At 44.5% G+C, this 22,742-nt stretch overlaps 1 protein-coding gene and 1 pseudogene across 4 annotated transcripts in view; both read right to left on the reverse strand.

Moving 5' to 3' along the window:
* The window catches only part of Tmcc3 (transmembrane and coiled-coil domain family 3), a 347,661-nt gene that overhangs the window by 157,170 nt on the left and 167,749 nt on the right, over window positions 1-22,742 (reverse strand). Inside the window, exon 1 of one of the 4 annotated variants that reach the window (XM_045151747.1) lies at window positions 20,650-20,669. The exons of the other annotated variants lie outside the window; for them this stretch is intronic. The gene's annotated coding sequence lies outside the window, so the exon portion shown is untranslated. Of the gene's footprint in view, window positions 1-20,649; window positions 20,670-22,742 lie in introns of those variants that run through there. 4 annotated transcript variants of the gene reach the window in all.
* LOC101611722 lies at window positions 21,851-22,175 on the reverse strand (annotated as a pseudogene).

Here is a 22,742-nt window from a genome sequence, read left to right on the forward strand (position 1 = left end):
AATCAACACAAAAGGCCCAAATGATCCCAGTGCAGAAACTACACTATGGTAAAACAAAAGATCTGTCCTCTGTAGGAAGCACATTAGCAACTGCTCTAATATAAAACTTAATGCCCACTGAACATTAAGTAGCCCCCCCAAAGAAAGTTAGTTATAAATAACAATGTACAATGAGTCCATTGAATTAAATAAAGCCCAAACCAACTTCTCTAACATCCTTTTTCTCTTTGTAATTTAAACTTTTTTTGGAAGTGTATATCAAATTATTAATAATGACCACCATTTGGAAGTGAGGGTATTTTCACTTAATACTTTTAAAATTATTCCTTATAGTTCTGGGGGTTAAAAAGTCCACAGTTGGGGCTGGAGAGATGGCTTAGTGGTTAAGCGCTTGCCTGTGAAGCCTAGGGCCCCGGTTCAAGCCTTGATTCCCCAGGGCCCACGTTAGCCAGATGCACAAGGGGCACATGCGTCTGGAGTTCCTTTGCAGTGGCTGGAGGCCCTGGTGCGCCCATTCTCTCTGTCTCTGTCTCAGTCTCTCTCTCTCTCTCTCTCTCTCTCTCTCTCTCTCTCTCTCTCTCTCTCCCCATCTGTCACTCTCAAATAAATAAATAAAAATAAACCAAAAAAAGTTTTAAGTCCACAGTCATTGTTTAGCTTCAACAATCACCAATCAGACCAATTTTGCTTATCTATACTTTACTCACTTCTTTTCTCTATTACTTTGCATCAGTCACAAGACAACATAGTATTTTGTTTTAAATATTTCAATATGTGCTGCTAAAAGATGAAAACCTTTTTTTTCACAAACACATGCAAATAATACCACTATTATACTTTTTAAGGAATCAGCAATAGCACTTTAATATTCCAATTACAGTATCTAGTGCTAAAATTTCCATATCTCAAAAATTACTCAAAAGTGACTTTTTCACAAAAATGGAAAAGTAGACAAGTTCTATTATTGGACTGTGATTAAATGAGCAAAGAATCATTCATAAATTGAGCAGTGCTTGGAACCAGAGGAGGTTTGGGCAGCTCTGGCCCACATGGTAGGGAAGGGAGTAATTAGACAGCAAACAGAATGAAGTCCAAAACTGCTTCACTGGTCAGAGCTGACATTTGCCCAGGTAAGGGGGGGTGGGGGGGGGCTGATCAGCTGACAGCCTGTGATTGGCTACAGCACTGGTGTGATTGATTGGCCGAGGATCAGCTATTTGTTACAAAATATACTCTGAAGTTTGGCTTTTAGGTCTGTTCACTGGCCAAATTTGGTTGTAGTTTCTTAAGAAGGGACTCGGTGGATGGATCAGGCTCAGGCCAGATGCAACTCAGTTTAACATTAGTTTTGTTTTATAGTTCATTTAAATTAAGATTCACATAAGATCTATTAACCATTGTTTGAAAACGTCTTTTAAGTCTTAATCTATGGTTCTTTTTCTATCTTATTTTTTTTTTTGTAATTTGTTACATTTAAAATGTTATGTATTTAAAATTAACTTGCAGATATAGTCAGAGGAAGGCAAAGTCTCATGACTGAGAGCAGAGCACTGAGTTCTTTCTCCACTCAAAATTAGTGGCCAAAGGACAACAGTGCTAAGATGAGGGTTCCTCTGCCCCCCAGAAGCACCTGGGCAAGAGGGCATGCGTATATAAGAGCCATTTAAGGAGCAGACACAGGGCTGGAGAATTATCACCAGTACAGTACCTCAGATGGCAGCGTCAAGCGTCAGCAGAGAAGTCTCAGCCCCCCACCTGAGGCAGCAGACAGTCATCTGGCTGTGTGTCCTGGCTCAGCCTGAGTCAAGAGCATCGGCCTTCCTCAACAAGTCACTTTTAAGTGTGGATGCTGTGGTTATATGTTAATGGACGCTTCTGTTCTTTTCTTTTTGTTGAGTGTGTGTGTGTATGTGTGTGGGGGGGGGTATACAGGTATGCATGCACATGCAAGTACAGGTGTGTGAAGGCCAGATGTTAAGGGCAAGTACCCTCCCTCCTCAGTAGCTTTCCCTCTTTTTTTATTTTAATTTTCTATTATTGTATTTATCCATTTATTTGTTTATTGTGTGTGTGTGTATGTGTGTGCGTGTGTTTGCATGTGTGTATGCTTGCCAGGGCCTCTTGCCACTCAAATGAATGTCAAGCACTTGAACCACTTTTTGTGTGTGTCCAACTTTACATGGGCAGGGTGAGACTTGAACTCAGGCCAGTAGGCTTTGCAAGCAAGTGCCTTTAACCACTGAGCCATTTTCTGAGATCCCGTCCCTTATTTTTTAAAATATTTTACTTATTCATTTGCAAGGCGAAAGAAAGAGAGAGAGAGAATGGCTGCCCCAGGGCATCTAGCCATTGCAAACTAACTCCAGATGTATGCACCACTTTGTGCATCTGGCTTTATGTGGGGACTGGGGAATCAAACCTGGGGCATTAGGCATTGCAGTCAAATGCCTTAACTGCTGAGCCATCTTTCCAGCCCTGCCCCTTATTTTTTAAGACAGAGTCTCTCATTGAACCTAATGTATCTCAAGTAGACATGATTTAGCAAGTATGCTAAGATAATGATAATTGAGACAGTAATCCTGACCACTCAAAAATAACCATCAAACTGAGCTTAATGGTTAAGGTGCTTACCTGCAAAGCCTAAGGACCCAGGTTCAATTCTCCAGGTCCCACATAACCCAGATGCACATGGTGGCACGTGCATCTGGAGTTCGTTCAGTGGCTAGAGTCCCTGGCATGCCCATTCTCTCTCTCTCTCTCTCTCTCTTTCTCTCTCTCTTTCTGTCTCAAATAATAAATAAATAAATAAATAACCACCAAATGGAACAGTGAAAAATCTCTGGTTTTAAGTGAAGGAAGTACTAAGTCACATTGGCTGAAACAGCAAGGAGAGTTATATATTTAGAAAATTCAGTAGTTGTGGCTTCAGGCAAGGCTAAATCCAGCAAATGTGTTATGGTACCAAGAAGCTGGTTTCTCCATTTCTCCACTTACACTGTCTAAGTTTCAGCTCTAAGACTAGCCTCATTATGGATGCACAATCGTCACTGTCTGTGGGTCCTAGGATCACAAACTGCACACTCACATCTAGAAAAGCAAATCTTTGTCCCAGCCACCATCTCAAGAACAATACTGAAGTAGCCCAGCCCAAGTCATGTGACCTTTGCACAGCATTAAGAGAACCATGATACATGAATTAGCCCAGCAACACACGTGTTTCATGTTCCAATCCAGAGACCATCATTTCCCCAGAAACACAGATTTATAAATAGAAATGGTGTCTATCAGGAAGCTAAGAGGGAGATATCATATTAAGGAGACTGCTTTTTAAAAATTTTTATTTATGGGGCTGGAGAGGTAGCTTAGCAGTTAAGCACTTGCCTGTGAAGCCTAAGGACCCTGGTTCGAGGCTCAATTCCCCAGGTCCCACGTTAGCCAGATGCACAAGGGGGCTCACACGTCTGGAGTTCCTTTGCAGTGGCTGGAGGCCCTGGCGCACCCATTCTCTCTCTCTCTCTCTCTGTCTCTGCCTCTTTCTCTCTCTGTCTGTTGCTCTCAAATAAATAAATAAAAATAAAACAAATTTTTTAAAATTTTATTTAGGGCTGTAGAGATGGCTTAGTGGTTAAGGCATTTGCCTGCAGAGCCAAAGGACCCTGGTTTGATTCCCCCAGGACCCACGTAAGCCAGATACACAAGGGGTTGCATGCATGTGGAGTTCATTCACAGTGGCTGGAGGCCCTGGTGTGCCCATTCTCTCTCTCCCTCTCTCTGCCTCTCTTTCTCAAATAAATAAATAAAAATTTTAAAAAACTTAAAAACGTATTTATTTATTTATTTGCATGTACACATATGTGTGTCTAGGGGCTTGCCAGAGCCTCTTGCCACTGCAAAGGAATGTCAGATATTTGGGCCTCTTTTTGCCTCTGGCTTACATGGGTGGCTTGGGAAGCAAGCTTAGCAACCAATGCTGTCGGTACGATTTATATCCGTAGTGCTTGACAACATGCTGTCGTTGCTGAGATCATCATTAATTTGTATATCTTTAGAAAGAGGAGGTTTTCACCTTGTCAAAGTATGGGATGATGTCTGTGTGTCAGTTACGTTCTTGTTGCTGGAACAAAACATCTAGTCAGGCAGCTTCAGGAAGTAAAGGGTTTCTTCCTGGCCTACGGTGTTGAGGGGAAATCCATCAAGGAAGGGCAGGAAGTTGGCCTCACACCAGCAGGAGGCAGTACAGCCAGAGCAGAGCAAGCATCAAGGGTTGCCCCCAGTGACACACTCCTCCAGCAACTCCTAAAGACTGCCAGCAAGGGGGATTAAGTATTTAAATGCATGATTGTATGGGAAACACTGTACATTCAAATCATTACAATGGCTCAGACAAGGCACTAAAACCATTAAGTTACAAATAAAATAATATAAACAGGTTTTTTTTAAGGCAGAATAATCTAATGCCTCCCAAAACATAAGGCCAAGTTATTCCATCCACATTTAAAAAAAAAAATTACCCCTTATTTACACAAATATCTGACTTACTTGGTTGGCTGTGTAAGCATGTAGCACTCAGTTGTTCAAATACTTGTCATAGTTTCTTTCTTTGTAACAGAAATCAAAGAATCATGCCATAATAAAAAAAAAAGTCAATTCATAGAAGTAGAGAGTAGATTGGTCGTTACCAGTGGCTGGGGTGGACTGGGGCATATGGGGTAATGAAAAATATTAGTCAAAGTATACAAAGTTTCAGTCAGACAGAAAAAAAAAAAGCTTTAGTGATCTACTGCACAGAATTGTAATGATAATTAATACTCTCTATTTCAAAATTGCAGGAAGAATATATTTTAAATATTCTCACTATAAAAAAATACCTATATGAGATGATGGATGTGTTAATTAGACTGATTTAATCATTCTACCTTGCAACTATATAATCAAATCATCCTGTCTCATAAATATATACAATTACTAGCTGTCAATTAAAATTCTAGAAAAAGAATTCTCACAATGTTAATTTCTTAACATCCTTTTGAAAAAAAAAAAAAAACCCTAACATTCACATTAGAGCTGGTTGAGCATGCCAGAACACATGAAGAACTTCATGCCATCCCACACATTTGCTATCTCATCATATGCTACTCAGGGATCCAAAAGTTCCTTCTACAAGCTGCTATTTCACCCGTGTTCATGCGGGTCTCCTCCTCCTGAGCTCTCCGGAGTTTTCTGGGCCCAACATCCCTAAGTTTTCAACTGTTGCTCAGCAGACATGAGGTCTGTCCCTCACCATTCTGCTCACCTTCCATTAAGTGCTTTAGGAACTCTCAGAATATACCCAGAGCTGGGCACGGTGGTGGACGCCTGTAGTCTCATCACTGGGGAGGCTAAAGGGAAGGGTCTTGAGCTCAAAGCCAGTCTGGCCTATGTTAGCAAGACCAAGACCCTGTCTGAAAATCAAAATAAAAAGGAGCAAAACAAACATGGCTTGGATGCAGAGGAAGTGTATGAATTGTTTAGAGTCTGTCCAATATATTTCTCAACTAGTCTCGAGAAATGCATGTGCTATCTGTGTTTCCCCCTTTCAGGCCTAAACCTAAGAGGCTGTTCATCAAAATTCATCTCTTACAGCTGCGTTCATAACCCATAATCCCCTGGTGAATACCAGTAACCCCAGTAAGGAGGGACCTCAGTGGAATGGGGGCGAGGAGGAGAGATATAATAGGGACATGATTTGTCCATACAACAAAGTTTCTAATTAATAAAAATAAAGAAAGAAGGACTGGAGAGATGGCTTGGCAATTAAGGCACTTGCCTGCAAAACCAAAGAACCCCAGATTCCCCAGGACTCACATAAGCCAGATGCACAAGGTGGCACATGCATCTGGAGTTCATTTGCAGTGGCCAAAGGCCCTGGCAAGCCCATTCTCTCTCTATCTCTTTGAAATGAACAAAATTAAAATTATTATTTTTTATTTTTTATTTATTTATTTGAGAGCGACAGACACAGAGAGAAAGACAGATAGGAGAGAGAGAGAATGGGCGCGCCAGGGCTTCCAGCCTCTGCAAACGAACTCCAGACGCGTGCGCCCCCTTGTGCATCTGGCTAACGTGGGACCTGGGGAACCGAGCCTCAAACCGGGGTCCTTAGGCTTCACGGGCAAGTGCTTAACCGCTAAGCCTTCTCTCCAGCCCTAAAACTAATTTTTTAAAGTTAAAAAAAAAAGAAAGAACAATAGAGCTGGAGAGATGACTTAGCAGTTAAGGCACTGCCTGTGAAGCCCAAAGACCCTGGTTCAGTTTGCAGTGGCGAGAGGCCCTGACACACCCATCTCCCTTTCTCTAATAAATTTTTAAAAAAATTGAAAATAAGAAGAAGACATCTATTTACTCCTTGCTCTACTTCACAAATTTGAATTGTCTTGAGCATCCCCTCCCTACACTATATTGTCCCCGGAATGCCATTCTTTTTTTTTTTTAAATTATTTATTTATTTGTTTGAGAGCGACAGACACAGAGAGAAAGACAGATAGAGGGAGAGAGAGAGAATGGGCGCGCCAGGGCTTCCAGCCTCTGCAAACGAACTCCAGACGCGTGCGCCCCCTTGTGCATCTGGCTAACGTGGGACCTGGGGAACCAAGCCTCGAACCACGGTCCTTAGGCTTCACAGGCAAGCGCTTAACCGCTAAGCCATCTCTCCAGCCCCGGAATGCCACTCCAGCCCCGGAATGCCATTCTTGACACTGCCAAGTCCAAGGCCCGGGAGGATGTCTCTCCTCATGCACATCCTCCCTAAACACGGGCCATGCTGCAGATAAGCCACGATCTGCTCCGAGCTCAGTGCGCTGCTCTCTCCCTACTGGACACAGCACTTCTCTGGACGCAGACGTGTGGGGTTAGAGGTTGTGTCTTCACAGCTCCCCTCTCTGGTAGCTCATCCCAAGCTCCACGTACTGTATGACTTCCTGCTCTCTCAGTCAAGCAGCAACCTGAGGATTTAGTCCGGACTTAGGACAATGACAAGACACAGACAAAAATCTCCTGATGTTGGCCACACATTTAAAAATCATCTAAAGAGCTTAAATGCTATTAATGTCTGGGTCCAACTCCAGAGATTCTGATTCGATACTCTAGGTACCCTTATTTTTTTGAGGTAGAATCTCGCTCTAGCCTAGGCTGACCTGGAATTCACAATGCAGTCTCAGGGTGGCCTCAAACTCACAGCGATCCTCCTACCTCTGCCTCCTGAGTGTTGGAATTCAAGGTGCGCAACATCACACCCGGCTTAGGTACCCTTTCAAAACTCAGTGGTTTTTATTAAGTTCCTGAAGTGATTCTACCTAATGTCATAGAGCCAAGATCCTGAGTCACTGTCATAGGAAATCCCTCCTAAAGTGAAATACATTCTACAATCCATCTGCACCTATAAATAGAGCCAGTTCATCTCCATCAGCAGATGTCTACTACACAATCCAAAGGACTGTGCTCAGCATTTAGTAAGCCACATTTAATCCTCCCAACAGTCCAAGAAGCCAGTAGTTTTATTCCCCACTGAACAGATGGAGAAGAAGAGCCTTGGAAACCATCCCATGCACACACGAGAAAGGGGGTGAGCCCATAGCATTGCGGTATATGTTTCCCTGTGTAGCCCATTTCCTGTACTGGTGAAAATGCCTCCTTCTCAGAGCCCTGGGACTTGAGATCACCTCTGTGGTCAGAGGTATTGGAGACCAACTTACTCGGTCTTAAAGGAGCCTGCATGCCTCAAACTCCAGCTGCCAGGTCACTCCCTGTGTGCCATCCCTGGGTGCTGCCCTCCTTCCCTACCCTTCCTATACCCTGTCTCTTCTCTCCCCTCTGCCACTTTCTCCCAGACTCCCCCTAGAGTTGCCTGTGAGCTATGGAAAAAGACCTAGCCTATTATAGCATCAGGTAAATCCTCGTCTCTCTTTTAAAAGATGAATTTCTGTCAAACAGTTTCTCTTTCATCCTGCAGGTTGGTGGCTAATTACTGCATAATTGCTTTGTTTCTGTGTCCGTCTCTGTGTGTGGCATGCCTGGGGGTGCACGTGGTGCGGGTGAGTGGGTAGGTGTGCACGGTACGATGTTGGCACCAGGTGACTTCCTCCATCGCTCTTCCCTTTATGGTTCACCCAGAGCTTGCCAATTCAGCTCGTCTAGCTAGCCAGCGGGCTTCCAACTCCACACTGAGCTCTGGGAGTGCAGGGGGCTGAACACCCACTGAGAATCCACATGGGTGCCGGGACTCTGAACACCAGCTCTCCTGCTCACGCAAGAAGTGCTTTACTGATGGAACCGTCTCCTCAGCCCACAATTGGGCTCAGACACTTCCATGCAATCTGATACAAAGCTATTTTATTTTATTTTTTTATTTTTATTTTATTTTGAGACAGAGTCTGACTCTGCAGCCTGGGCTGAGCTAGAACTCACTATGTAACACTGTGTGGCTTTAAAGTCACAGCAAGCCTCCTGCCTCAGCCTGTTGCGCTGCCACATCCAGTTCAGCTTATCCTAATGAGGTATCCTTCTGAGATCATCTGTAAAGAAAATTATTAAAATGTCTTAATAGTAACAATGATTAATTTTATTTTATTTTAATTTTTTATTTTAATTTATTTATTTGAGAGTGACAGACAGAGAGAAAGAGACAGAAGGGGTGCGCCAGGGCTTCAGCCACTGCAAACGAACTCCAGACGCGTGCGCCCATCCCCCCTTGTGCATCTGGCTTACGTGGGTCCTGGGGAATTGAACCTCAAACTGAGGTTCCCAGGCTTCACAGACGAGCGCTTAACCGCTAGGCCATCTCTCCAGCCTGCAATGATTTATTTATTTATTTATTTATTTTTACTAATAAGCATGATTTGGCTTCAAGCCAACGAAATGAATATTCTCCAGCAAAACCCATTCAATGGGCTGTCTTCCACTAACCGTGCAATGTTATTTTCAATAAAATTGAAATGAATGGGGCTTTGTGAGTGCTTTTCTGAAATGAAGATTGAGTAACTATACGCTGCTTCCTAAGCCAGGCTGGTATAATGAGGATTCTTGGAGAATTTCACTGGTTCCTAGTGATCTCTTTATTCTTTCCTAATTGCTATATGGAGCTGACAATCCAGTATGAACTAGTCAGAGATTAAATGAATGTCAATGCTAAAAAATAGGCAGGGGGAAGCAGCATTTTTCCATATTTATTACTATCCCTGTTTTCCACAACTTTTCCAAATTTCTGGTAATTGCTCTATGGTCATCTGAGATGAAATTAGCAGAGCTTTTGCAATACTTCTCTACCTATCCAGGGTCTCACTGTTCTTCTTTTATTTTTTTTTTTTCTTGAAAAACTTTGTTGAGATAATTATACTTTACATGTCACAAGAAATAATAGAGTGATCCCTTGTGCCTTTTATCCCATTTCTCCTAATGGGTTCTCAAGACCACAGCAGGACTACGACATTGGTACAATCCATCTACTTTACTTGATTTGTTCCTTTTTACTTGTCCGTGTGTGTGTGTGTGTGTGTGTGTGTGTGTGTGTGTGTGTGTGTACCTATGTGTATGTGTATATGTATGTACACGTGTTAATATCTACATAATCTTATTATACTGTAAAGCTGTGCCCCAGTCAAGACACTTAGCAGCTAATTCTATAAAGATCCTCATGCTGATGATTCATTAATCTCTTAAACATTGACCTGGCATGATGGTGCATATCTATAATCCCTGTACTCCAGGAGGCTGAGCTGAGAGGATTGTGAATTAAGGGCAGCTGGGCTTCACAGTGGGAACCTCTCTCAAAAACAAATTGAAAGAAAAAAGGGAACACAGGTCATCTGTGCTGCTGCTTTTGATTTTAAGGTGCACTGCCATGCAGGAAGGAAGTGGAATCCTAAGGGCAGAGGGTGGCTTCCTCTGGAGCGTTAGTGTTAATCGACGTTATCTAGCCCTCCTTCTTTTGAGGATGTGTTCTTGACCATGTATACCTGCTTCTAGATAATACTATTTGTTTCCTAGAATAGAATCTGTTTTCATGTCCCTAAGTGTCTCTGTTTTACAGACACTTCTATAATTTCTTTTGTTGTTGTTGTTTATTTTTATTTATTTATTTGAGAGTGACAGAAAGAGAAAAAGAGGGAATGGGTGTGCCAGGGCTTCCAGCCACTGCAAACGAACTCCAGATGCGTGCACCCCCTTGTGCATCTGGTTAATGTGGGTCCTGGGGAATCGAGCCTTGAACCGAGGTCCTTGGGCTTCACAGACAAGCACTTAACCACTAAGCCATCTCTCCAGCCCACTTCTATAATTTCTTGTGGGACAGGGTAGGGGTGGGAAGGTGTTCCTGTCCCCAAATCTATAATGAAAAGACAGTTTGCTTTCAATTGCAAATATTTATATGACATTTGAGCATCCAACTTCAGCCTGCACTTGTAGCTATTTTACTGTATTGAACTGCCATTTCCCCCAGCACTCCCTTGGAGGAGCAGGATCATTTCCGATAATCCTTTTGTATTCAAAGTGACTGCTGTGCTTTTCCCTCTAGTTCTCACAATCCCAGGTGAGTTATCCAAGCCAAGCCCTGGCTCTTTGTCGTAAGGGGGCAGAAAGTAGATGTTCTAGGCTTCGTGGGTTGGCACCTCTGTCTGAGCTACTCATCTCCGCCGAGGCAGCACAAAGGCAGCTGCCGACAATCGTAATGATGGGCATGGCTTGTGCCAAAAGAACAATATGAAAACAGGTGGTCAGCTGTAGATTGTCAACTTCTGGTCTAAGCCAATCGTGATAATTCCGTTTCCTCAGTCAGTGACTAGTTTTACTGGTTTACAAATTGGCATGTGACCCAAGCCTGGCAGGTGGGATGTGGGCAAAGTCCTCAGAAGGGCTTCTAGGGAAGATGACACAGAAGAGAACCGTTACTTGTCCTTTTGTATGACATCAAAACCGGATGCGGGGCTGGGGAGATGGCTCAGCAGTGAAAGGCACTTGCTTCCAAAGCCTGATAGCCAGGTTCAGTTCTCCAGCACCAGCATGAAGCCACACGCACCATGTGGCACATGAATCTGTAGTTTCTTTGCAATGGTAGGAGGCCCTGTCATACCCACACTCATTCTCTCTCTCAATTAAAAAAAAAAAAAAAATATATATATATATATATAGTGAGAGAGAGAGAGGGTTGGAAAGAAAGCTCAGCAGTTAAGGCACTTGCCTACAAAACCTAATTACCTGAGTTTGACTTCCAAATACTCACATAAAGCCAAATGCCCAAAGTGGATCATGCAGAGGCCCTGACACACCCATTCTCTCTCTCTCTTCTGTCTCTCTGTTTGCAAATAAATAAATAAAATTAAAAAAAAAAAAAGATGTGATAGCTGCAGCCATCCTTCCACTAACCTACAGAGGGAGCCACGGAACCCAGGAGGGTGGGGCTGGAAGAGCCGCGGGGGGGGGGGGGGGGGGGGGGCAGGAGGCTGGGCGCCTGCCTGAAGCTGGCCCCACTTCCTATGTAAGATGACAACAGTGCCTGAGACAGTGATTTAGCCAAAACCCCATCTTCATTACTGTGCACACACACACCCCTGTCAGCACTTACCAAAGTTATTTTCACAGAGAATAGATTCTCAGAAAATAACATTTGCTGGGCTGGCCAAACAATCTGAACCATAAACTTCTATAAATTAGAGTTCTTCCCACTGGAAATAAGCCAATACCTCTTAAGATCCTCTTTTCTTGTTCAAAAAAAAAATTAAAACAGGAAACACAAATGGACATAATAGCAAACCTATATTTATCTAAAATAAACAGAAAACAAGATTGGTACTGTTTTACTCCCCCCCCCCCCATCGTGTTTTGGCTGATTCACTCTGGGTAGGTTTCCTCCTCTCACTTGGAGCCTTTCTCCCTAGCTGGCCCTGGGAAGGCTCACTGCATGCAAATGTGTGTACACTCATCAGTCGTATTAGGCATAGTTCCAACTGGTCACCCTACATGAACACAATTAAAAGTTAAACATCAATTAAAATTCACGGAATCCATTTAGCTCTCTGGAAAAAAAAAAAAGCACTAAATAACTGAACACATTTGGGGCACAAATTAATCTCCATCGTTTTCTTTATTCCCCTTTAGTTTTCAAACAGACTAGGCCTCATTTTAGACTTTGTTAAATTATTCACTTGGTCCGTTCACTGAGGAGGCCAGGACAACGGTCAGAATGAAGGATCACGCAGAGCTGACCAGGTGGTCAATCAGTGATGGGTCACCAGAGGCTCTGCAGTGTTAGCATTTGAATGAGAAATGTCACCCCATAGGCTCATGAGTTGAAGGCCTGGTCACCAACTGGCAGTGCTATTTTACGAGGTTCTAGAAACGTTGCAGGGTAGAGCCAAGATGGAGAAAGTAGGTCACAGAAAGCATGCCCTTGAAGATCACCCCTGGTGCCCAGTCCACTTCCTCTTAACCTGTTTCCCATCCACCACGAAGTTACCTTCTTCTTCCAAATGCTCCCACTTCCTTGGGCCAAAAGCAATGGAGCCAGATGACCAAAGTCTGAAGCCATGTGCTAAAATAAATGATTCTTCCATAAACTATGCTCACAGTGACAGAGGGGTAATTACCACAGAAAGAGAGAAAATACTACTGCCTGTGGAGAGAGGATGCGTGTGGACCATCTCTCTCCTGAGACCTATGGCGACGTATCCATCTCCTTCTTCAACATAAACTTCAAGATCAAATAGGCATCTCAAGCCATTGTGCATCCCAAGCAGAATGCATAATAACCCTCCCCCATATTCATTTCCAGTTTTCTCCTGCTTCAATAAATGTCCCCAGTTCCATAATAACAAAATATCACCCTGGCATCTCTCCTTGCATCCTCACCCCCAGGCTATCAGAAATTCTTGTTAGTTGTTTACAAATTCTGTGCTTTCCTCTCCGTCCCCTTCTTGCGCCCTGCCCCACTGAGCCTCCCTGAGACCCCTGCCACAGCCCATGACTTGCCCACCTGCCGCCACACCTGCTTTTCAGCAGCATGGTCTTAACATCGATGATCCCATTGCTGCCCCGCTTAAGCCTTCTAATAGCTTCGCATGGTATCCTGGAGTTCGTCTCCATTATTAGTTTTCTCTTGCTTTAACAAATTTCCATGAACCAGCAGACAACAACGACACAAACTTCTGGACACCAGAAGTCTAAACTCAAGGTATTGGAAAAGCTGTGCCCCTGTTATCGCATTCAGAGGAGAACCCATTTTCTTACCTTCTTTTGGCTTCTGGAGGTCGCCTGTGGTACTTGACTCTAGCTCTTTTCCTCCCCTCTGACTCAGATCCTCCCCCTTCTCTTCAATAAGGTCACCTTCAGTCACACCGGGTCCAGCTTGATGCCCTCCCCATCTCAAGCTCCTTCACCTCGCTCACATCAGCACAGCTCCTTCTACTGTGCAAGGGAACATGTCACAGGCTCTAGGGACAGGATATAGACATGGGGGCACGGAAGGATTTGGGCAACCATAAAACCAAAACCAACAGGCCACACAGAAACCAAAACACCTCCTCACTGTGGCTTGCTCAGCCTCCATGATCCAGCCTTGCCAGGCTCTCTTGCTCTTTCCCTTCACTTACTGCCTTTCCACACAGGTCTCCTGTCCGTTCCTTCACGCCAGATCTGCTCTCCTCTCATGGCTTTCTCCTGCAGTTCCTCCTCCCAGAGCAGTTTTCCTCCAAGAACTCACATGGCTGGCCCATGCCTAAGGGTGCCAACGTCCTCTTCTCCACGCATCCAAGGTCAACCCACTTACTGCATCGTCAGTAAGTGGGGGCATCCATATCACTGGCGCACTGACTGACTGTGGCAATTCAGTTGGAGAAACAAGCTAACTTCAGAATGCTACTGATTTCCCCATAGCACACCTTCACAACTCATTTGGTTTTATAGCACACATATTTATGTAAATACTGCTTAAAACTCACCCATATTTTCAGCCTAGATTGATGCTCAGAATAATATTAAACATGATGGAATGTAGTAAAATGGCTATAAAGCCTATAAAATATTGAGGGGACAGGAGGAGAAGAAATAAAGATATGGAGCTAAGAAAAACACAGACAAAATAATTACTATGTATGGCAACTTAGAGAGCATGGTGGGTTGAATATAAAATGACCCCCATAGGCTCGTGTCTTTGCATACTTGATTCCCAGCAAAGTGGCATTGTTTGGGAAGGCTATGGAACCATCAGGAGGTAGAACCTTACTGGAGGAAGCCTTGTCACTGTGGGAAGGGGCCTGGAGGTTTCATAGCCTTGGATTGCTTGCTGGTCTCTTGCTTTCTACTTCATCCCTGCTGACGTGACAATGCAAGCCAGCTTCCTGCCTCTGCTATGCTTTCCCTTCACCAATGGACTCTGCCCCTGGAACTGCAAGCTGAAACAAACTGTTTCCTTCCCTAGCCTGCTTCTGATTGGGTATTTTTGTCCCAGCAACAAGAAAGCAACTGATACAAAGAGATTAGTTACAGCCAACTCCAGACTCAGTAGGATTTAGCATTGCAATGAGGGCACCGACAACTGGACCTTCTGCATACTTGGTTGTATTCAGTTCTGTTTTGCTCTTCTCACATTTCATGTGTGTGTCTAGCTGTCCTGTAACATCTGCCATCCATTAGAAGATTAAGATTTGGCAGGTTTCGTACATAAGGGGCCCAACTTTGTTTGCACCGCAGACACATTTTCCTAAATTAGGATGCACAGCCACCCGTGAGCCACACAGCAAGCCGAGGGCTGCGGCACGCATGCGCTGTTCACTCTAGTGGCTTGGGCATCTGCCATCACCTACGGGAGCTACCCCACCCGGCCTCGGGCACAGGAGAGGAATGTGCGTGGAACAGGGATGCCCCGTTGACCCACAGATACGCAAGAAAGAAATAAAGGCTTATTGTCCACTATATGCCACTGAGATTTTGGGGGGCTGTCATGCAACATATGTTACTTTTCTTTGCACTCAAGGAAACAAAATGTCACATTGTAAATATACCTCCATAGGTTTGGCAAGTGCATACACATGTAGCCAACACAACACCTCTAACAAAAACCTAGAACTTCATACCCCAACTCCAGAAAGTTACATGCTAACCCTCATGAGACAATTCCCACTTCATGCTATTCTGGTAGCTTAGACGCCATGTGTTTTGAGGCAACAATTTACCAGGGATTGGTTGGTCACATGGAGTTCACTGCCTATTTTTATATGAATGGCTTTTGTATTTTTACATGGTTGAAAGAAAGCAGGAACATTTCGTGCCACATGAAATTAAACAGAATTCAAATTTCAGTGCCTGTAATAAAGTTTTATTGGTATACAGCTTACCCCCATTTATTTACATATCGCCTATGGCTTCTTTACACTACAGCTATGGAGATGAGTAGCTAAAATTCAGACCATATGTCCATCAAATCTAAAGTATTTAGACCTTGCCTTTTGGTGTGGTCAATGTCTCCCAGAAGCCTATGTGTGAAAATGCTGGTTCCCAGCCAGTGGGACTATTGGGATCCTTTAGGGAGTGGAATCTAGTTGGGATTATTTGGGTCATATGTGTGTGGGGGGGGGAGCTCTTCAAAGGGATATTGGCAGGTTTTGTATAGTGTGGCAAGCGAGAGCGTCTCACATGCAGCTCCTGGGGAAAACACTCTACATTAGGATTTTAAAGCAAATTAAAACTCTAGCTGGGCATGGTGGCGCACGCCTTTAATCCCAGCACTCGGGAGGCAGAAGTAGGACAACTGCCATGAGTTCGAGGCCACCCTGAGACTCCATAGTGAATTCCAGGTCAGCCTGGGCTGGAGTAAGACCCTACCTCGAAAAAACAAAAACAAACAAAAAAAAACTCAGTTACCACTCATATTATTGTTTGGTACCACCGTCACAAGGGTCAGGGTCACTAAGAGCTGTCATTCCAGAAACAGAAGTATCAAGCCTTAGGAATAGGCCAAGACAGGATGTAGAGGAGAAAGTCGGGAGAATGCTCGCATGTCTCCTGTGAAATACAGGTGGATGGCCAGACCTCTATACTTACAGGGCATCCAGTGGTCACTTCAAGCCAGGCTAGGCTCTAATGTTCAAGGGGGGGACTTCTGGTCAAGATGGTGTCCACCTAACCACACTTCACCTCCCGGGGATGGAAAGATGGACGCAGATCCTGAGGAGAGAATCAGCCCATCGCACCTCACCAGGACCCCAGCTGAAACCATAGAGTACTTGGGGAAATGAGCAAGAACTTTCTTGGTGAACCTGGTACCAGCGCAAGGGGGAAGGAGATAGACACAGAGAACACTCAACTCCTACAAAACCAGAGAACCAGAGACACAGAGGCTCCCAAGACCTCACCACTGAAGAAGACCTAAAATGAACCCAACATGGCTCAGGGAAATTTGAGGAAGAGGGGACGGAAAGATTGCTAGAGCCACATGTTGGGTCCTTATGCCTCTTACCCATCATTGATGCCTAGCCCCACAATGCATGACCCACATTGCCCAACGAGGAGGGTCCCTGTAGAGGGGGGAGGTCAGGGAGGAGGATAACAATAGTACCAACATGGCTGTATACACACTGTGTACCTAACTAATAATAATTTTAAAATTAAAAAAAATAAAGAAAGAAAAGAAAAAAGTTCAAGGGGGGCTAGAGAGATGGCTTAGTGGTTAAGGCACTTTCCCGTGAAGCCTAAAGACCCATGTTTGACCCTCCAGATCCCACGTAAGCCGGATGTACAAAGGTGAGGCAAGTGCAAGGTTGCACATGCCCATTAGGTGGTGCAAGCATCTGGAGTTTGATTGCACTGGCTGAGGCCCTGGCATGCCAATTCTCAATCTGTCTCTATGTAGCTCTCTCTAAAATAATAATAATAATAAAATTTTAAAGATCAAGGGGCAAATTCCAAGCAAACAGGCTCTTAAATTATAACTTCTCTTTGGAGTAAAAATACAACTATTTGACAGTAAACTGATCAATTGGCATTGTAACATTGTGTGTTTGCATGCTACGTATCTCTATGTGCATGCATATGTATACGGGTTGTGTGTTTATGTGGGTCCGCCACACCCTGGCTGCCACAAATTCACCTAGGGAAGAGCTGCCCTGGGGGTGTTCTCCAAGCAGCCACCGCAGGAGGAGCTCAGTTGCCCTCACCTACAGCTGCCCCACCTGCAGGGGCAGCAAAGTGAAGACCGTAGAGCCCGGACAGCAGCTCTGAGGAGTTCTAGCTGCTTCTCAGCATGAGGGAGCGATCTGCTCCTTACGTCTAAGCTTCCATAAACTACACCCCACTGGGGCCTCAGGGCGATGAACAGAAGTCATGTAGCTTTTATCTTCCCACCTCCCCAGAAGCATGCAGGAGAGGGAGAGAGCTCAAAATGTGACAGAAAAAAAGAACTAAGAGCAAAGGGATCTCCCAAGGGGTGAATCTGCATCCCCAAGGCTCTAAAAGCTTCTTTTACAAGATGTAAAACACAAACCTCAGGTTTTCCTGAGTTTTCTCCTGCCCATTTTTTCCCCCAAGGTAGGGTCTCACTCTAGCCCAGGCTGACCTGAAATTCCCTATGTAATCTCAGGGTGGCCTCGAACTCATGATGATCCTCCTACCTCTGCCTCCCGAGTGCGCCTATTCTCTCTCTCTCTCTCTCTCTCTCTCTCTCTCTCTTCCCCTCTTTCTCTCTCTGTCTGTTGCTCTCAAATAAATAAACAACAACAAAAAAATTTAAAAGGGGGCCAGAATGCCTTCTCCAGCCTTCTGACCCTTGATGCATAGTTTCCTTTTATCTATTCACAGGTTGTCAGCTTCTTACCTGGTTCCCTCTTATTCATTCCTGCTCAGGTCTGGTTGGAGGTATAGCTTGTTCAGGGAGGTCTTCTCTGATTCCAAAGACAATGCTAGCTCCTTCTGACAGCTTCCCACAGCACCCCAAAAGTCCTCATCCCGCTGTAATGTCTCATTGAGGGGTTACTCTGCCCTCCACAGATGTGCAAAATTCTACTTGATTAAACCGCAAGGCTTGGTTCACTCACTGCCAAATCCTTAGTCCCTTGTGCTGGCCAGACACAAGGAGACACTGGATTCTGCAACCTCAGGCACCACCCTGCGATGCCTTCCTCTCTGCAATGGCCCTTCTGTAACCTTCTCTAAGTAAAAGGCTATCCTGACCTCTCCACTAGACCTAGGAGGTCTCTGACCCAGGCATAGTGGGCTGACATTAATCTGCTCAGTGCTTGGAGAATGCTTCAAGGCATTGAGCCAGGCATGGTGTTGGAGGATGGTGCTATGGGTGTGGAGGATGCTGGACACAGAAAATCAAGGCCTCAAACTCTCACGGGAAACCTTAGGCTCCGACATATCTCAGAATGTTTTCATTTGAAAATGGTAATATTATGTAATATTACCAGAGGGGCTGGCACCACAGCCTGAAACCTGCCACAGTGACATTTCTTCAGCAAAATGTGTGAATATTCGCACCAGGTGACTAAATACGGCTTTGAAATCATCTCACATCCCTTCAGATCAGGTCAGAATGTCTGCAAAGTTAAGAAGAAACTTTGGTTTTCAAGAACTCTCAGATTTTACAATTGTGGAAAAGAAACCATAGATGTGTAACAGCTGACATTTTCATAAATCCTGACGTTCCAGGCACTGTTCCAAGTTTATACATACGTTACACAGAATATAGTACACCTTCTAGACATGGCCCATTAATACATAGCATCTATAATATGTAATCTGCATGAGATTTCAACACTCAAAAAAGTCCCAAAAGTATATAACTATTGTTTTCAGATAAAGGAACTGAGACATAGCATAGGAGGCAAAACTCAAAATTGGTCACAGGATCCACAACTAGTGTTCGGTGATTACCAAGTGACTGAAAGCTGGGCACACACACGTGACCTGGAAAGAGCTGAGCTTGGTGAAGCTAAAAAGTACAGCTGCCTTTGGGGAGGCCTACAGTACTATCTATCTCAACCTCCCATTGCTGGGCATCACTTCTACCGAGACTTAATGTTTACAAATAGGGCGTTATGATGTGGCCCCAGGTAGCTAGGGGAGGGGCAGGCTTCCAACCCAAATTAGGACCCTAATAATCCCCTGGAACTTGGGATCTGGAAATATATTCATTATATTTCAGAGTACCCAAACTATAAAAACGTGAATATGGCTTCAAGAAAATAAAAAAAGGAACAATCCTATAGAGACTAAATGTCCAATTACGGTGTGGCTAGCCTCAGTTTTCTAATTTTTCCCTTCACGTAAACATTGGCTAGCCCATGATGGGAACAGTGGCCAGTCAGGACTGCTCTGCTGTTGACATGTAACGGAATGTTGTCAGGAGTCACTGAGTGATTCTAATTCAACCAGTGCTGTGTAGCTAGCAGGGCCCAGGCACTCTACTAAGCAGATGGTAAACAAGAAAAGACACGGTTCACATCCTTCCAGTCACACCGCTGCAGAGCAAAGTAAGATAACCAGTGAGGGTGATGATCGTGGCCACAGAAGGGCAGCAGAGAGAAGACAGAGCACTGGGCTTAAATCAATTAGTAATTGGAACAGAAGTGGGAAAAATTAATCATACATTAGCTCGTTGAGTTTAGCTCCAATAAATTCATATCATGACACTGAACTATTGTGAGGAATTACTGATATAAGCACTAAAGATGTGAATAAAGTCTCCCCGTGCACATTGAGTCATCCTTACACTTATATGTCAAGCAGGGGACGTCCAGGTTTGCTGTTATTATTAACAGATGAACGTGATTTGCATACATATTACGGATATCTAATTAAATTGCTCAGTAGTGGAAAAACTAATACGAAAGGGTAGTTTTCAGAACAGTACCCAGCCGGTATCTTTCACCCACTTAAATCCAAGGTTATCCAATTAGAGATGCATTCTGCAGAAAGCACTTTGTAGAAGATTAGGAGACGGCACTGCATTTCAACAGCAAAGAGCAGCGTTACAGGGACACGAGCAGTAAGTAAGAAGACTGCTCCACAGATGCATCGGATAGCGACATGGCCGCCGTAGGTTCACTCACCTTCCTTGCCTCACCCACATCTCCCCAATTTCGTTCTTAATTTATCAGACTTAGACTCACCATGAAAACAAATCTCTGGGCATGACTTTGATGGATTGTCTAGATCAAGTTAATTAAGGTAAGAAGACTTTCCCTAAATGTGGGCAATACCATTCCATGGGCTGGGGTCCCAGACTGATTTAAAAGGATCAAGCAATGGGCTGGAGAGATGGCTTAGTGGTTAAGCGCTTGCCTGTGAAGCCTAAGGACCCCAGTTCAAGGCTCGATTCCCCAGGACCCACGTTAGCCAGAAACACAAGGGGGCGCATGTGTCTGGAGTTGGTTTGCAGTGGCTGGAGGCCCTGGTGTACCCATTCTCTCTCTGCCTCTTTCTCCCTCTGTCTGTTGCTCTCAAATAAATAAATATAAATAAGCAAAATTTAAAAAAAAAATAAGGAGCAAGCAGGCTACACACAAACATGCATCACTTTCTGCTTCCTGACTGTACTTGCAATGCGACCAGCTGACTCATCTCTCTATTGCTGTGCTTTCCCCACCATGATGGCCTGAACCCCTCAAACTGTGAGCCAAAACAAACCCTTTCTTTATTGTGTTGCCTTTGTCAGGTGGTGTGTGGCAGCCTCCCTTGGGTTCATCCATGACCATAGGTGATAGTCCTAGAGGAAAAAAAATAAGACAATAATAATAGCCTAATTGAAAGCCTGTTCCTAATTTCTTTTTTTTTTTAAATTTTTTATTTATTTATTTGAGAGTGACAGACACAGAGAGAAAGACAGATAGAGGGAGAGAGAGAGAATGGGCGCGCCAGGGCTTCCAGCCTCTGCAAACGAACTCCAGACGCATGCGCCCCCTTGTGCATCTGGCTAACGTGGGACCTGGGGAACCGAGCCTCGAACCGGGGTCCTTAGGCTTCACAGGCAAGCGCTTAACCGCTAAGCCATCTCTCCAGCCCCCTAATTTCTTTTTTTAAAAAAACAAAGTTTGATTGTGCTGGGCATGGTGGTGTGCACCTTTAATCCCAGCACTTGGGAGGCAGAGGTAGGAGGATCACTGTGAGTTCGAGACCATCCTGAGACTACATAGTGAATTCCAGGTCAGCCTGGCCTAGAGTGAGACCCTACCTCAAACAAACAAAAAAAGTTTGATTGTTATAAGATCTCATTGCTGGAAGGGTGTGCATGTGCATATGTCATACATGTGTATGCAGATTCCCTCTCCAACCATATGTTCATGTGTAGAGGCCAGAAAAGGATACTGGGCATCCTATAACACCCCTCTGACTTATTTCTCTTCTTTTTTTTTAATTTTGTGTTTCCAAAGGGTTTATTAAAGAATATTTTTAGGAAAGAAATCGCTTTTGATTTTCACTAAACAAAAAAAAAGCTAATTTGGGAGCTGAAGGGATGGCTTAGCAGTTAAGGCACTTGCATGCAAAGTAAAAGGACCCAGGTTCAATTCCCCAGGACCCATGTAAGCCATATGCACAAGGTGGCACATGCATCTAGAGTTCATTTACAGTGGCTAGAGGCCCTGGCATGTTATTCTCTCTCTCTCTTTCTCTCTCTCTCTCTGTCTCAAATAAATACAAATATTTTTAAAAAGCTATTTTGCTCATGCTGTGTGTATAGTAAAGGTATAATAAAGGTAATGTCAGAGCGCAGAGCTGCAGGCCTATGCAGTTCTCTGTGGTACAGCGGCGTGGTGAGAATAAATGAACGACTCTCCTGTGCTTCTCTTCCAAAGACAACAGAAGATGCAGTGAAAAGCCATCTTCCCATTCATTCTGTGGCATTGCAGCCCATATTTTTACCATCACAGGCTACAATTTTCATTTTGTCCACCTTAATAAGTTCCGTCACTTCTCTGATTCAACATCATTCAGTACAAAAGTCTGTACATTATCACAGAATCTGTATGTATTTACAGAGTCCCTGAAATTGCTGTTCCTGACCCTCTGGGCCAGTGCTGAGTCCACAGCCTCATGAAACTGAAGCAGAATTTGAAGGGCAAGTTGAGGGTGACCTGCTGAGACTGTGTGAGCTCAGCTAGGCTCTCGAGAAGACTGTTTCTCAGTGTGGCATTTCTGTATAACTGATATGCCATGGCTTGGGAGGAAGAAGTTGCTTTTTCAGGCCTGCATTGATGTCCAGTGGGAGGTGCTTCCCGCCGCGGGGTGCTCACGGGAGGGCTGCCAGGAACCTGGAGGGAGGCATTCACCTCACCGAGCCTCTCGCTCTACCTCCACCACAGAAACCACCTAAATGTGTAGCCCAGGCTGGCCTCGAACTCCTGATCCTCCTGCCTCCGCCTCTTCAGCAATTTCCTACCTGCATGCTCCACCACAACCAGCCCTCTGACATTTCTGTGATGCTGAATCTCTCATTGAATCTGGAGGTCTCCTTTTTTGGGGGGTGGCTAGACTGGCTGGCCAGCAATCCCCAGAGATCCACCTGTCTCCAAACCCTTTTAGCACTGGGGTTCCCGGCATACAAGGTCTGGCAGGCTTTTGATGTGGGTGATCAGGGTCAAATTTAGGTCCTCAAGCTTGTACAGCAAGGGCTGTCACCCACTGAGCCATCTCCCCTGGCACCTGTTTCTAATTTTTTAATAGAAGATCCATTCCCTTCTTCTCCCTTTTAATGTAGACCTGAAGACTGGAACTGGCCATCT

Source organism: Jaculus jaculus, chromosome 6, assembly GCF_020740685.1.
Source record: "Jaculus jaculus isolate mJacJac1 chromosome 6, mJacJac1.mat.Y.cur, whole genome shotgun sequence".
NCBI lineage: Eukaryota > Metazoa > Chordata > Mammalia > Rodentia > Dipodidae > Jaculus > Jaculus jaculus.